Source organism: Asparagus officinalis, chromosome 7 (genome assembly GCF_001876935.1).
Source record: "Asparagus officinalis chromosome 7, Aspof.V1, whole genome shotgun sequence".
NCBI classification, from domain to species: Eukaryota; Viridiplantae; Streptophyta; class Magnoliopsida; order Asparagales; family Asparagaceae; genus Asparagus; species Asparagus officinalis.
In genome coordinates this window covers 29,992,648-30,006,735 of record NC_033800.1, presented here as the reverse complement: position 1 = coordinate 30,006,735, position 14,088 = coordinate 29,992,648, and the positions used below count along the sequence as shown (strand labels likewise).

The 14,088-nt window shown below is 37.5% G+C and overlaps 1 long non-coding RNA gene across 2 annotated transcripts; it reads right to left on the bottom strand.

The window, feature by feature from the left end:
* LOC109846878 lies at positions 11,463–13,643 on the bottom strand. 2 transcript variants are annotated; one of them, XR_002248580.1, is made up of 7 exons: positions 13,180–13,643; positions 12,894–13,088; positions 12,514–12,787; positions 12,103–12,411; positions 11,930–12,017; positions 11,744–11,836; positions 11,463–11,659 (listed from the first exon to the last, which is right to left on the bottom strand). It is a non-coding gene; the product is annotated as an uncharacterized LOC109846878 (long non-coding RNA). The 2 variants fall into 2 exon arrangements; XR_002248579.1 differs by having other exon boundaries at positions 12,894–13,643.

Genomic DNA, 14,088 nt, shown 5'->3' with positions numbered 1-14,088 from the left:
TAGTTCTAGCTGTCATCCTGTTAATTCTAGTTCATCTAACGCTCCACTAGAGCTAACAAGAAAAGAGCTAACCTGAACACAATTGCAATTAGATGAACCAAGTACTCTTTTAGAACCGACACGAAGTTAGAGCTAATATATACATCTGATAATATGCATTTTCAATTAAATAATATTACATTATTGTATTTGTATAAACATGTCATTCATCACTATACACTGAGCCGTCTTTATGTCGCTGCTCACAACCAGCTATCAATAAGTGAGCGGCAAGTCTTGCACGCATAGCTTCAGGGATATCGCCAGGTGGATTAACCAGCAATGTCGAGCGACCTCCAATTATTGCTCTGATATAGAGGTAGATGAACACACCACAGTCATAGCTGCAACATAAAATGATAAATTAGACATTTTCGTTATATCGAATACTAACACAATTTAGGGCCATGAACTAACCGCCCTCTTTGTTGCTCGCATTTGATGGCTCGGTATTTAAATACTCTGCGAACATTTGCCTTAACAAAATCAACTTGTTGTTCATCAAAAAAGTTTATGATTTTATTAACAGGCTCCATCCAAGCTTCGTGGCCAGCTGAACTGTAGTGGTTGACGATCTTTTCTTTCAGGTCAACCAGAACAAGATGCCAGTGATCGTCCCTGACCAAGGGGATCAACAGGTGCTCTATACGGATAGCGGTATATTTTTCAATATGGTAGAACTAACATGACACATGGTAGAACTAACATTGAGCGAACTAGAACTAACATGACTCATGATAGAACTAACACGTTAATTGAGAACTGACATGTACTTATAAGAAAGAACACTGAGACGACTCCAAATTTTTTGTCATATGCCTCTTGCTGAAGCATGTCCAACAATGACTCTTCTATCTGTAACATCAATGAAACATTAAAATACAATACGCGGAAGACATTATCAATTATTAAGCATGTATAAACTAACCTTGTCATCAAACCGGCCACCACGAAGCAAATACAACAGCTCTTCTCTGTTTATATTGCTGTTGGCTGTTCTTATGACATCATATCTCCTGAAAAGCATAACAAAACATGAATTAGGACTAACAATGGGACGAACTAGCATATAAATGGTCAATTGAAACTTACCCGTGAATCTTTTAGGAGCAAAATTTGGTTAGACAATTATTTTCAGCCGTATCGAGTCTAGCTGATACTGTAGATGATATCCTAAAATTATGTACAAAAGCACCAGAACTATTTATTATGCGGATGTCAAAAAAATCAGGGTTTGAAACCTCTTTATTTAGCTCGCCCAATAAAACTTTCTCCTCCGCTGACATTGGCTTCAACCTCAACGCATCCCAAGTGGGATATTGGTTGCCAGGGTAAAAATGGGCAACTTTCTTCTCTGTATGTACATATTCAGGACTTGGTATGAGATCTATCATTTCTTTTTGCTTTTTCTTTCCTTTTCCCTCTGTGTAAGGGGTCCTCTTCCATTTAGATCTCTTGCTTACCCTTTTCGGCGATGGACTACCTGCCGTGGGCTTATTCCTTGGTGGAGCTGCTTCATCTGTCTCCGATTGCACACTCCTTGACAGATCTTCTATAATTTTTTCCACCTGGTGTGAAGTATCTACATCCTCCTCAGCATTGCTATCTACATCCCCCCTTCTCCACCAACATGCTCCTCTCCCATATTAACAGGCTCCTCCCCTTTATGTACAATCTCCTCAGCCCTACTCTCTACATTCTCTCCTTCTCTACCAACATGCTCGTCTTCAGGGGCTACAATCTCCTCCTTTTTATGTACAATCCCCTCTTCGTTATCAACATGCTCCTTTACCCTATCTGCATTCTCCACTTCCCTATCTACATTTTCCTCCACATTATCTACATCCTCTTTAGCATTGCTATCTACATCCCCCCTTCTCCACCAACATGCTCCTCTCCCATATCAACAGGCTCCTCCCCTTTATGTACAATCTCTTCAGCCCTACTCTCTACATTCTCCCCTTCTCTACCAACATGCTCGTCTTCAGGGGTTACAATCTCCTCCTTTTTATGTACAATCCCCTCTTCGTTATCAACATGCTCATTTACCCTATTTGCATTCTCCACTTCCTTATCTACATTTTCCTCCACATTATCTACATCCTCCTCAAACTTATTATCTACAATAATATCTTCTCTATCTACACTCTCCTCATCTTTATTCTCGGGGGCTTCATCCACAACTTTGCCTTCCATTGTGGTGACCCCCAAATCAACATCGCACCCATGTACAACAAAATCATCAACAGGCTCCTCAGCAACCTCTTCAACATTCTTATGTACAGCTTCTTGCATTGTGGCGCCTTCCTTATGTGCTCTGCTTGATTTTCCATGCTGTTCCTCCTCAGTTACCCGTGGCTTCAACTTCCTCCTATCTACAATTTTCTGTTTGATATTTGCCTTTAGCACCACCGGGTCTATAACCTCATCATGGCTTCCAAGCTTTTGAACTATTATGTTTAGCCTGTTGATCTCAATCATAAATTCTTTACAATATGTACTCTTGCTTTGCTTTGTGGCAGATAGTATTCGTTTGAGACATTTAGCAGAATTTCTCCAAAAAGTAAGCTGCTGCTCAATGGGTAGATTCTCCACCTCTTCATCATCAATGGCATCATCAATATGCTTTGCAATGATCTGAGATTGTTTAGAGATTATATAATAAAATAGGATTAGAACTAACATGGATGTTGTTTACATTTAACGTGAAATAAGTTAGACTTAACATTATACTTACATAGCCTATTGATAAGTTCTTCCTCGTTTCCTCCTCATTCGCCTTCCTCTTTTCCTTAGGCTTATGATGCACTCCTTCGCCCCTCGGTACCGCGGGAAGTGCACGTATATTTGAAGGAGCAGGCCCTACTTCCACAATAGGCCTATGGACAAAAGCTATTGAAGCTGCCTTAGCCTTTGATGTTATTGTCCTCACCCTCATAGATGAGACTTTCACATCCGCTGAAGCCCAACATGTCATTGGAGGTTTGGAGTAGTCGACGTAGGCATATTTCTTTATGCCGGTCATCTCGTAGTACCAAAGCTGTAACAAATACATTAAGCACTCAAATTAGAACGCGCAAGGCATGAATTAGAACTAAAATGATTAGCGATTTAAAATAAAACATGGGTGCAGCTAGAACTAACATGCTAAAAGTTAGAACTCACATGGCATAAATTGGAACTAACATGATCTCTGTTAGTTCTAACTTATGTCCACAGATAGAACCAACATGACCCAAATTAGAACTAACATGAAATAAGTTAGAACTAACATGGAAAAAACTAGAACTAACATGACCATACATTAGAACTCACATGACATAAATCAGAACAAAAATACTTGCTGAGTGAGTAAAACATGGAACTTACACACAATAGTGTCATGCAACCTGGGACATGTGTCATCCCTGACTTCTTCTTGCCCTTCAAAGCAACCCCAATGCCCCTGATAATTTCTGAATAAATTAATTGGGCCCATGCAACTCCATTGACCCTCTCAATGCTATCCAGGTACCTGAGTATAGGTCTAGGGATACCCTCCCCGCATCTGGGGCACCATATCATAGAGCATTGGTACAGAATTTGTAGCAGAACAAAGTCTTGGATATCCTGCTGTTCTGTAGATTCCACAAGCCTCTCCAGTTGCCCTTCGAGGTATCTGCGATGGGTGATTGTTGCTTTTTTTAACTTCTTCCCCTCTTCAGTCTTGAAAAGAGAAGCGAAGTATTGTACCCAGATTCTGTTTTTTGAGTCCCGATTGATACTTGGGACTTCTCCATTAACTGGGAAATATGTATGGTTTTGGACCCATTGTATATCAAATATAACTCTTTTTACCCCACCAGTCTTTGAATCAGGGATAGAAAATTCGCCATTGGCTTCATCATAATAGCTCAGCAGCAGTTCCAGTAAGGGGCGATCAGGCGCAGGAGGCCCAAATAAAATATAGTGCTCAAATATAGAGCCACGGTACGCATCCCTGTACAACTAGCACATCTTCGGGGCAATCCGCTTCATGAATTCCTAATACGCCCCGAAATTGGCATTTAACCTTATTGATTCAACTGATTCAGTATAAGCAAGCTTTTTCCTGTAAAGAAATAAAATTTTCAAGTTAAATTAGAACTAACGCCCACTAAAATTAGACCTAACACTAACATCATCTAATAGAACTAACACGGGCTGTTATAAAACTAACATGAACTCAATCTATAACTAACATTGACTCAAACTAGAACCAACATGGGCTGTGCTTGAACCTATCACTGTTTAGGATGAACTGAAATTAGGGCAAATTACGTTAGGTCACAAAATATTATATAACCTAGCACATACTGCTTTTTTGGGGACGGTTCGCTGGTACGGCCAACCTCTGCCGTTTTTCTTTCCCAGTCTCACGTTTCGACTGCCTGCCTTTGCATGACCAAGAGGGTTTGAGTGGCTTCCTCCGCACTGCCAATCCCAGATGAACCATCTTTTCCATTCGAATCGGCGCAATGAGCGACTTCGGAATCGTTAACGGATTCTACTTCCACGGATGACATTTTTCCGGCGATATCCTTACCACTGTTGAAATCCGACGAGAAAATTAGAAGTTGGAGAGTTTTGGCTCCTAAGCGATGGAAGAGAGAGAGAGAGTGTGAGAAAGGGTACTTGAGTAGGGAGGGGGCGCAGTAACCCATGTTAGTCTTTTCAGATGGGCAAGTTCGTAACTTTCCGGACACTTTTTATAAAATCCTATACGTTGGGGCCTCGTCACAAATACTATGTGTATTTAGGGCTTATCTACGTGGGGGAGAATACAAGGGGCCTCGTTACATGATGTCTCCGCTGCACACTCCTCGACACTATTTTACGTTTGTTTTTAAAATCCGATACTTTGGAAAAACGATGCTTTCCTTTCCCCCCACTTGAAAGAAAATCAAATGTTCTTAACCCCTTAGAACTAACGCCCATCTCGTAGTAGAACTAATACGAGATGGACTAGAACTAACAGGAAGAGCGCTAGAACTAACAAGAAATGAGCTAGGGATAACATGGCAGCCAAGACTGATACTTGTGACGGAACTAACGCTAGCACGAAGTAGAACTAACTTTAGATGAACTAGAACTAACAGGATGACAGCTAGAACTATCAATAAGTGATATAGGGCTAACATGGCCACCACAACAAACACATGGGCTCGAACTAACGCCAGCACGAAGTAGAACTAACCCGAGAAGGGCTAGAACTAACAGGAGGATGGCTAGAACTAACAAGAAGTGAGCTAGAACTGACTAGGAGTGAGCTAGGGATAACATGGCAACCAGAACAAACACTTGTGACTGAACTAACGCCAGCACGAATTAGAACTAACTTTAGATGAACTAGAACTAACAGGATGACAGCTAGAACTATCAATAAGTGATATAGGGCTAACATGGCCAACACAACAAACACTTGGGCTCGAACTAACGCCAGCACGAAGTAGAACTAACGCGAGAAGTGCTAGAACTAACATTGAATTAACGAGGGCTAACATACTCACTATAACCAACAACTAACATTAACTCAAATAGAACTAACATCAAAGTTTGTACACCTACATATATAAAAGCTAACACCATGAAAATATGACGTGAACATAAGTGATGTTAGGACTCTTGGAAAGACGCGAATAGGTGGGATGTGTGACTATTCAGGGTGAATCGATAATACCAGGATATTCATAATAAGAGGATCCGGGTTCGAAGGGATATGTCTTTCTTGGGAACACGCGAAGTTAGAGCTAGCAAGAAATGAGGTAGAACTAACGTGATCTAAACAAAAGCTAACACTTACTGTATTAAAACTAACACGAAGCTAGAAATAACAATAAATAGGAAAGAACTAACGGGGTATCGACTAGAACTAACACTTACTCTATTAAAACTAACCAAAATCGAGTTAGAACTAACAGAACCACGAAGTAGTCCAATAGAACTGACAGGAGGACAGCTAGAACTAACATGGGCAATAGAACAAAATTGACTAAGCTGGAACTAACAATAAGGTAGAACTAACGCGAGCTAAACTACAGCTAACACTTACAGTTTTATAACTAACACGAATCTATAAATAGCAATGAGGTACAAAACGTTGCCCAAGTGATATAACAATTCTTTATGTTAGTTCTAATTGCCAAAGTTGTAGGACTCTTCAACAGCTTTTCAACAAATCTTAAATCACCTCATTCCGAGTTCGGTCGGAAAAATTACAGTGAAAACAACAATTAGAACTTACATGGTGTAGATTAGAACTAACATGGTATAAGTTAGAACCAACAAGACATAAGTTAGAACTAACGTGGCATAACTTAGAACTAACAAGGCACAAACTGGTCATTTTCTATCTGATTCCTCTCGAATCTGGAAAATTTCAAATGCTAAAGTTGTAGGACTCTTCAACAGCTTTCCAACAAATCTTAAATCGCCTCATTCCGAGTTCGAACGGAGAAATTATAATGAAAACAACAATGTAAACTAACATGGTGTAGATTAGAACTAACATGGCATAAGTTAGAAAAACACAATGGTGTTGTGTTTTTCCCTTAAAACATTTTCAAAACACTATGTTAAGTGTTTTTGGTCTACACTAGTTTGACCCATTACAACATTAGTATTAAACATATTATTAATATATTAAACATTAATTATAATAAAATATATTGTAAATAAAATTTTACAATATTTAGTTTACATTAATATATTATTAGAAGTATTAAATATAATACAATATAAAATTGTATAATGTATTATAATGTTCTATTGTACTTAATGAGTTATATTATATTATAATTATTACATATTATTTTCAAATAATTATATATTTAACAATTTTGGTATATCAAATTGTTATGGTTATATATTATATTATATTTTTAAAATAACCTTATTTTATTATTAGTATAATATAATATTATACTATTGTTAATATAATATAATATTATACTCTCATTCATATAATATAATATTATTAATAATGTTAATATTATGTTATGACTAGTATGTTATTAATAAATTAATATATTATAAATATTTTAATATTATGTAATATATTATGGTCTTTAATAGGGCTGAGTTTATTAATAGTAATTTAATAATATATTAGTAATTTATGATATATATAAATAGGTATTATGAATATATTATTTTTACATTAACATATTTTAGCAATAAATTATGTTAGATATTATATTAACATATTAACTCTATATTAATTACATTTAATATATTATGTTAGATATTATATTAACACCTTCTCAAACTCAAAACCAAAACACCAAAATTAAAACTTATTTTAGGTGTTTAGAAAAAGTGTTGCGTTTTTGGGTTGAAGACGATTTAGCTCAAAAAACACCATGGTATCCATACGGGAGCCTAAATCATTTGTTTTACTGGTTTTGTTAGTTCTAGCTTAGATGTTGTTAGTTCTATCATCTGTCGTATTAAGTCTAACTGGATTCATGTTAGTTCTATCGCCAGCTAGCGCTAGTTATAGTTTAAGTGTTGGTTCTATCGTCTTTGTTAGTTCAAGCTTAGTTGTTGTAAGTTTTCGCTTCTCCAGTAATAGATCTAGCTGTTCTCGTATTATTTTCACCTCCATATAACTTTAAGTTTTAGTTTAAGTGTTGGATCTATTGAATATGTTAGTTCTACCTGGGTTAATGTTCGTTCTAGCTGTTTCCGTGTTAGTTCTAGCATATTTCGTGTTAGCTAACGCAAGGTCTAGTTTAAATGTGGGTTCTAATGCCTATGTTAGTTCTATCTGTGTTCTAATGCCTATGTTAGTTATAGTTGTGTTCTTGGGAACAAGCGAAGTTAGAGCTAGCAAGAAATGAGGTAGAACTAACGCGATCTAAACAAAAGCTAACACTTACTATATTATAACTAACACGAAGCTAGAAATAACAATAAATGGGAAAGAACTAACGGGGTATCGACTAGAACTAACACTTACTCTATTAAAACTAACCAGAATCGAGTTAGAACTAACAGAACCACAAAGTAGTCCAATAGAACTGACAGGAGGACAGCTAGAACTAACATGGGCAATAGAACAAAATTGACTAAGCTGGAACTAACAATAAGGTAGAACTAACGCGAGCTAAACTACAGCTAACACTTACAATTTTATAACTAACACGAATCTATAAATAGCAATGAGGTACAAAACGTTGCCCAAGTGTTTGTCAATTCTCCATGTTAGTTCTAATTGCTAAAGTTGTAGGACTCTTCAACAGCTTTTCAACAAATCTTAAATCACCTCATTCCGAGTTCGGGCGGAGAAATTACAGTGAAAACAACAATTAGAACTAACATGGTGTAGATTAGAACTAACATGGTATAAGTTAGAACCAACAAGGCATAAGTTAGAACTAACATGGCATAACTTAGAACTAACATGGCACAAACTGGTCATTTTCTATCTGATTCCGCTCGAATCTGGGCAATAGAAGAATATAGACTAAGCTGGAACTAACAATACAAACCAAGATCTAAACTTGTGAACAAGTCCATAAGCCTAACAATACAAAGACTAAACAACAGATAGCTTCACAACAATAGTAGAATTAAATGCAAACAGCAGATAAGCTTAACAACAAACAGATTAGATTTGACAACAGAGTGCTAAACTACGTAACCAGTCCATAAGCTTGACAATAGAGTGCTAAACTTCGCAATAAATCGGAGAGGTTGAAAACCAAAACATAACCTTGACAATCCGTCCATAAGCTTGACAACACAACGCCAAACATAACACTACAACCAGTCCATAATCTTTACAATAAAACGTGATGACTTAACAAAACAACCTTGTATTAAAGTAATGTCAACTGTATGTACAATCTGTGTCTTTGCTCTTAGTTCCAGTATCTTTGGTGAGTATACCTGGCTCCCTTCAATGAGCTTGTGCAATAACAACAGTTAAGATTCATAAGCGCATGGAATACGATCAATTCAGACGGGTCAATACGTGAATCACCTAGGAAGGCATGCAAATGCTAGCAAAAAGATAGTCCTCTGGCTTACATTAATACTGTATAGCTATAGAGTGTTAACGTATGCCAGAGGACAATTCTCTCCAGCATTTGCATGCCTCCCCATGTGATTCACGCATGACCCATCTGAATTGATCGTATTCCATGCGCTTATGAATCTTAACTGGGCGTTAATGTACAAACTCTTTGATTCTTAGCACAACGTTACATGCGGAACGGATTTAAACAATCCGCATACTAGCCCGACTCAAACGGTAGTTGGTAAAGGCTAGTCAAATCCGTTGAAGGCTGGGGGTTTACCAAAAATCCCAAAGACAACGCCTAACACGCGTTGCCGGTTAGTCTTTGACCGTAAAAAGGACAAAAGACTCCCAGGCAGGCCATGACCTTCATCGGATGTACAGGAACTAGCCATGATTTTACAACGCCATATATACAAGGGAACTTGAAGGTGTAGGGGAGAGGGTAAAAGTATGAGGTTTACAAATAAATGAGGAAGAGTCTACAGAGAGTCGGCGATGGGGAGATCAAAAAAAGATTGCGCCAAAAAGGTAATCAATCCTATCCTGGGGATCAACAGGCTTTGGGGATGGTGATGTTGCCGCGTGGGATGTGGGGATAGGTTCCGGACCAGGTTATCTTAACTCTCCTCCTTGGGACTGCACTTTTGCAAGGTGAGTTAACTCTTCAACCTTGGGAACTATGCAAAAACAATGAATGCAGTCAAACCTATAATATCTCGGTAATTTTCACAGCCAAGTGCAAGTGAATAATGTTAGTTTAAGTGTTGGATCTATTGAATATGTTAGTTCTACCTGGGTTAATGTTCGTTCTAGCCATTTCTGTGTTAGTTCTTGCCATTCTCGTGTTAGCTAACGCAAGGTCTAGTTTAAATGTGGGTTCTAATGCCTATGTTAGTTCTAGTTGTGTTCTAATGACTATGTTAGTTCTAGATTAAATGTGATAGTTCTAGCTGATCTCGTGTTATTTCCACCTCCAGATAACTTTAAGTTCTAGTTTAAGTTTTGGTTCTATTGAATATGTAAGTTCTAGCTGCCCTCCTGAATAGTTCTACCCCTTCTCGAGTTAGTTCTACTTCATGCTGGCGTTATTTCTAGCATAAGTGTTTGTTCACGCGGCCATGTTAGCCCTAGCCCACTCCTAGTTAGTACGCGAGCTTCCCCCCTGTTAGTTCTAGCCCATCTCGAGTTAGTTCTACTTCGTGCTGGCTTCATTTCTAGCACAAGTGTTTGTTCTATTGCCTATGTTAGGCCTAGATCACTTCTTATTAGTTCTAGCTGCCCTCCTGTTAGTTCTATCCCTTCTCGAGTTAGTTCTACTGCGGGCTGGCGTTATTTATAGCACAAGTGTTTGTTTTGGTGACCATGTTAGCCCTACCTACCTGCTTGTTAGTTCTAGCTGCCCTCCTGTTAGTTCTATCCCTTCTCGAGTTAGTTCTACTACGGGCTGACGTTATTTCTAGCACAAGTGTTTGTTTTGGTGGCCATGTTAGCCCTACCTCACTGCTTGTTTGTTCTAGCTGCCCTCCTGTTAGTTCTATCTCTTCTCGAGTTAGTTCTACTGCGGGCTGGCGTTATTTCTAGCACAAGTGTTTGTTTTGGTAGCCATGTTAGCCCTACCTTACTGCTTGTTTGTTCTAGCTGTCCTCCTGTTAGTTCTATCCCTTCTCGAGTTAGTTCTACTACGGGCTGGCGTTATTTCTAGCACAAGTGTTTGTTCTGGTGGCCATGTTAGCCCTACCTCACGCTTGTTAGTTCTAGCTTCCCTCCTGTTAGTTCTATCCCTTCTCGAGTTAGTTCTACTATGGGCTGGCGTTATTTCTAGCACAAGTGTGTTATTTCTAGCACAAGTGTTTGCTCTGGTGGCTATGTTAGCCCTAGCTCACTTCTCATTTAACATGAAAATACTTACAACACACAACAACAACGTAGTTGTCTGTAAATGTACACGCAAAACAATTAACAACATATTAACAACATGAACATACTTACAACATTGAATACACAACAAAAACCTAGGAGAAAATTAAAATAATATTTATAAAAAAGGTGAATCGCGTGCATACAAAAGAGCAGCACAAAACTTTGCTCTATATTTTGCACAATCTCCTTTTGAAATTATTATCGACCATTTTTCGACAATGCTGTTAATGAATTCAATCATAAAGATCCCGCAATCTAACATTCTGCATTTAGGGGAAAAATATTAGAATATTGAAAATGACTATGAACAAAAAAAATAAACAATTAAATTAGAAATGCATGAAACACTTACGGTCCTTGTTGTGGCACGGCAACTGACACAAGACCATGATGCTCCAATTTCCCCAATCCCCAATTACTCTCAATGAAACTCATAAACTTATTTCTAAATTTTACAGCATCGGCGGTATAAATGGGGGAGTTGATTGAGGAGTAGTGATAGAATTTTGTCTCCTCTCTCACTAACTCTACCAGGTGCCAATGTCCGGAGCTGACAATCGGGATCAGAATTCTTTCACACTCCAAGAACTTCTGCTGAGAAACATTTTCCTTCATTCGTTTTGCCACCATTTCAAGATTTCCTTCTAGAAATGCTTGCTAAAAGATGCAATAATGTCAACATTGTGGGATAACATAATAATAATATCCACCAATTAGTGAAAAAAACAAGGATATACTTACTGCAAGCCAAGGTCTTGTGACATGTATCTTTCGATCATAACTATCACTTGTTTCAATCTTGTTACAAAGCCGAATAACAAATGCATCGATCACCTACAAAAATTACCATGAATGAATAAAATAGTTAATATAAATTATTTTATATACAACATCAAACAATCAATAACACAATTGTTTAGAACCTACATCGTCACTGAGTTCACCTCCCGTTAATAGTATATAAGCATCTAAGCGGGATACGCTTGCTTCGGCACACTTTCAAATGTACGTATCACTATATGCAAGTACATTGTGAGAAAATTGCTACTAGAATTAAGTAAATTCAAAGATTATTATTAGAATAAGTCAGTAACAGTTACCTGTTCATTCTCGATTGTAGAAAGTCTTCAATTAATTTGTTCTCATAATCAAACGCCAGTGCCTTACCTGGATAGTCTCTAGATGTAGGTATGAAGCCTTCTTCATTTTTGTACTTTTTTTTCCCATCAGGACTATCCAATATCTGGATGACACGTCTCTTCTTTGTGCCTTCCTTTGGTTGATCTAGAGGCATATAAGGTGAAGTAACAGAGGGTCCATCCTTCCTCTCCCTCTTTCCGACAGCCCGTTTGATAGATGGCGTTTCTCTGTTATTCTCATTACCACCTTCATCTTTTTGAGAAACATCTCTATAGAGTCGAGAAGGCATATAATTAACAAAGAGTTACACAAGAATTATATGGAAAATATAAAAATTAAAATTGCAAGAAAATTTAAAAAACTAAACTCACCGAGCATCTTCTAAAATTCTCACGTCTCTTGCGCTCATCACAAAGTCATCACATAAATCGGCTTCCCCAGTTCCTTCCAAATTCTCATATTCCTTAGCTTCCATATCCTCTTTGATTTTTTTTTCTTCAGTTACATTTCCGTCATCCTCTTTCTCCTTGGTTTTTTTTGGCATCTAGCACTACGCTCTTCTAATTCTCGTAATTCTGTAGTGAGCTCATTCAACTCGTACGTCTTCTCCGCAATTAAGAAAATTAATTCAGCTTTCCTTGATTCCTATTTGACAAAAAAAAGCTAGTATTAGTACGTATACTATAGTTGCAAACATAGATACTAACAAAAGGGACATAAAATAATGAACTATTAGAGCAACGATATGTACAAATACTATTGGCGATGCCGTATGAATAAGAGGAGTATTCTCTTGGCCATTATCCGTAACCAACTTCGGGACTCTATATAATTTGTTCATAGTAGTCCTCCTCCACTTTCCAGTACTCTTCACACAAAAGAGCGGCGGTAACCTTTCAATATCTGAAGTGTACTCTAATTCCCCTACTTTTTCATAAAACCAAACCTACAAAAAAGAAACTACACATTAGCATGTGCATAAACAATAATCATTATCAAAATGAAAAGATATACAAAATAATGTTCATGTAACTCACCAGTAAAACGGAGGAAAAACCACCCATGTACCCGGCATTTGAGCGCTGACCTAATTCCCGCATACTAAGAGACTTCTTTGATTTACTCATCTCTTTGCAAAGAAGAGTGAACACCGCATGGCACCAATTATATTTATGCAAAGTTGATAACTGCTCCGCATATCTAAACGCCCACAAGGGACATGTCTTACATGTCCGCGGGCATAATATGAAGCCGATAATGAAAGCCACAATAAGTTTCACACATATTATAGGGTCTTCATTAATCATATCTACAATCATCTCGGCCATTCTATCGCGCTTCCCCGAAATCACCGCCTTCTTTTCCTCATCGGCTTTCTTATAATTCTTTACAAAATAGGTGTAGATTGTATTAGCCGCTGCCCCACTCATTTTTATCGGAATTCCCTCCTTTGGCAATCCGGTAATTCGGTGAATATCATCTATACCGAACACACAATTTTTATTCCTAATCATGAATGAGCATTTATCGGGATTAAAATTTTGAATCAAGCAATCAATTGCTATTTGCTCATTGCTCAAGGATATGGGTATATTGAGAAAGTTGTGAAAAGGTGTCGTCTATAGGGCTTTTATGTGTCTTTCATCTAATATTATTCGCTTATCAATTAAATCTCGAAAATAACACAAATTGACCGGAATTCTCAAGTGTGTTATCTTATCCCTACAAGAAAATTATAATTCAGAAAGAGTTAAAAATTAAATATATTTGGGCAAATTAAGACGCATATTAACAAGTTTATTAACACAAACATTATACATCATGGCTTACAAAAAAATTATAATTCAGAAAGAGTTAAAAATTAAATATATTTGGGCAAATTAAGACGCATATTAACAAGTTTATCAACACAAACATTATACATCATAGCTTACAACACCGCCGCA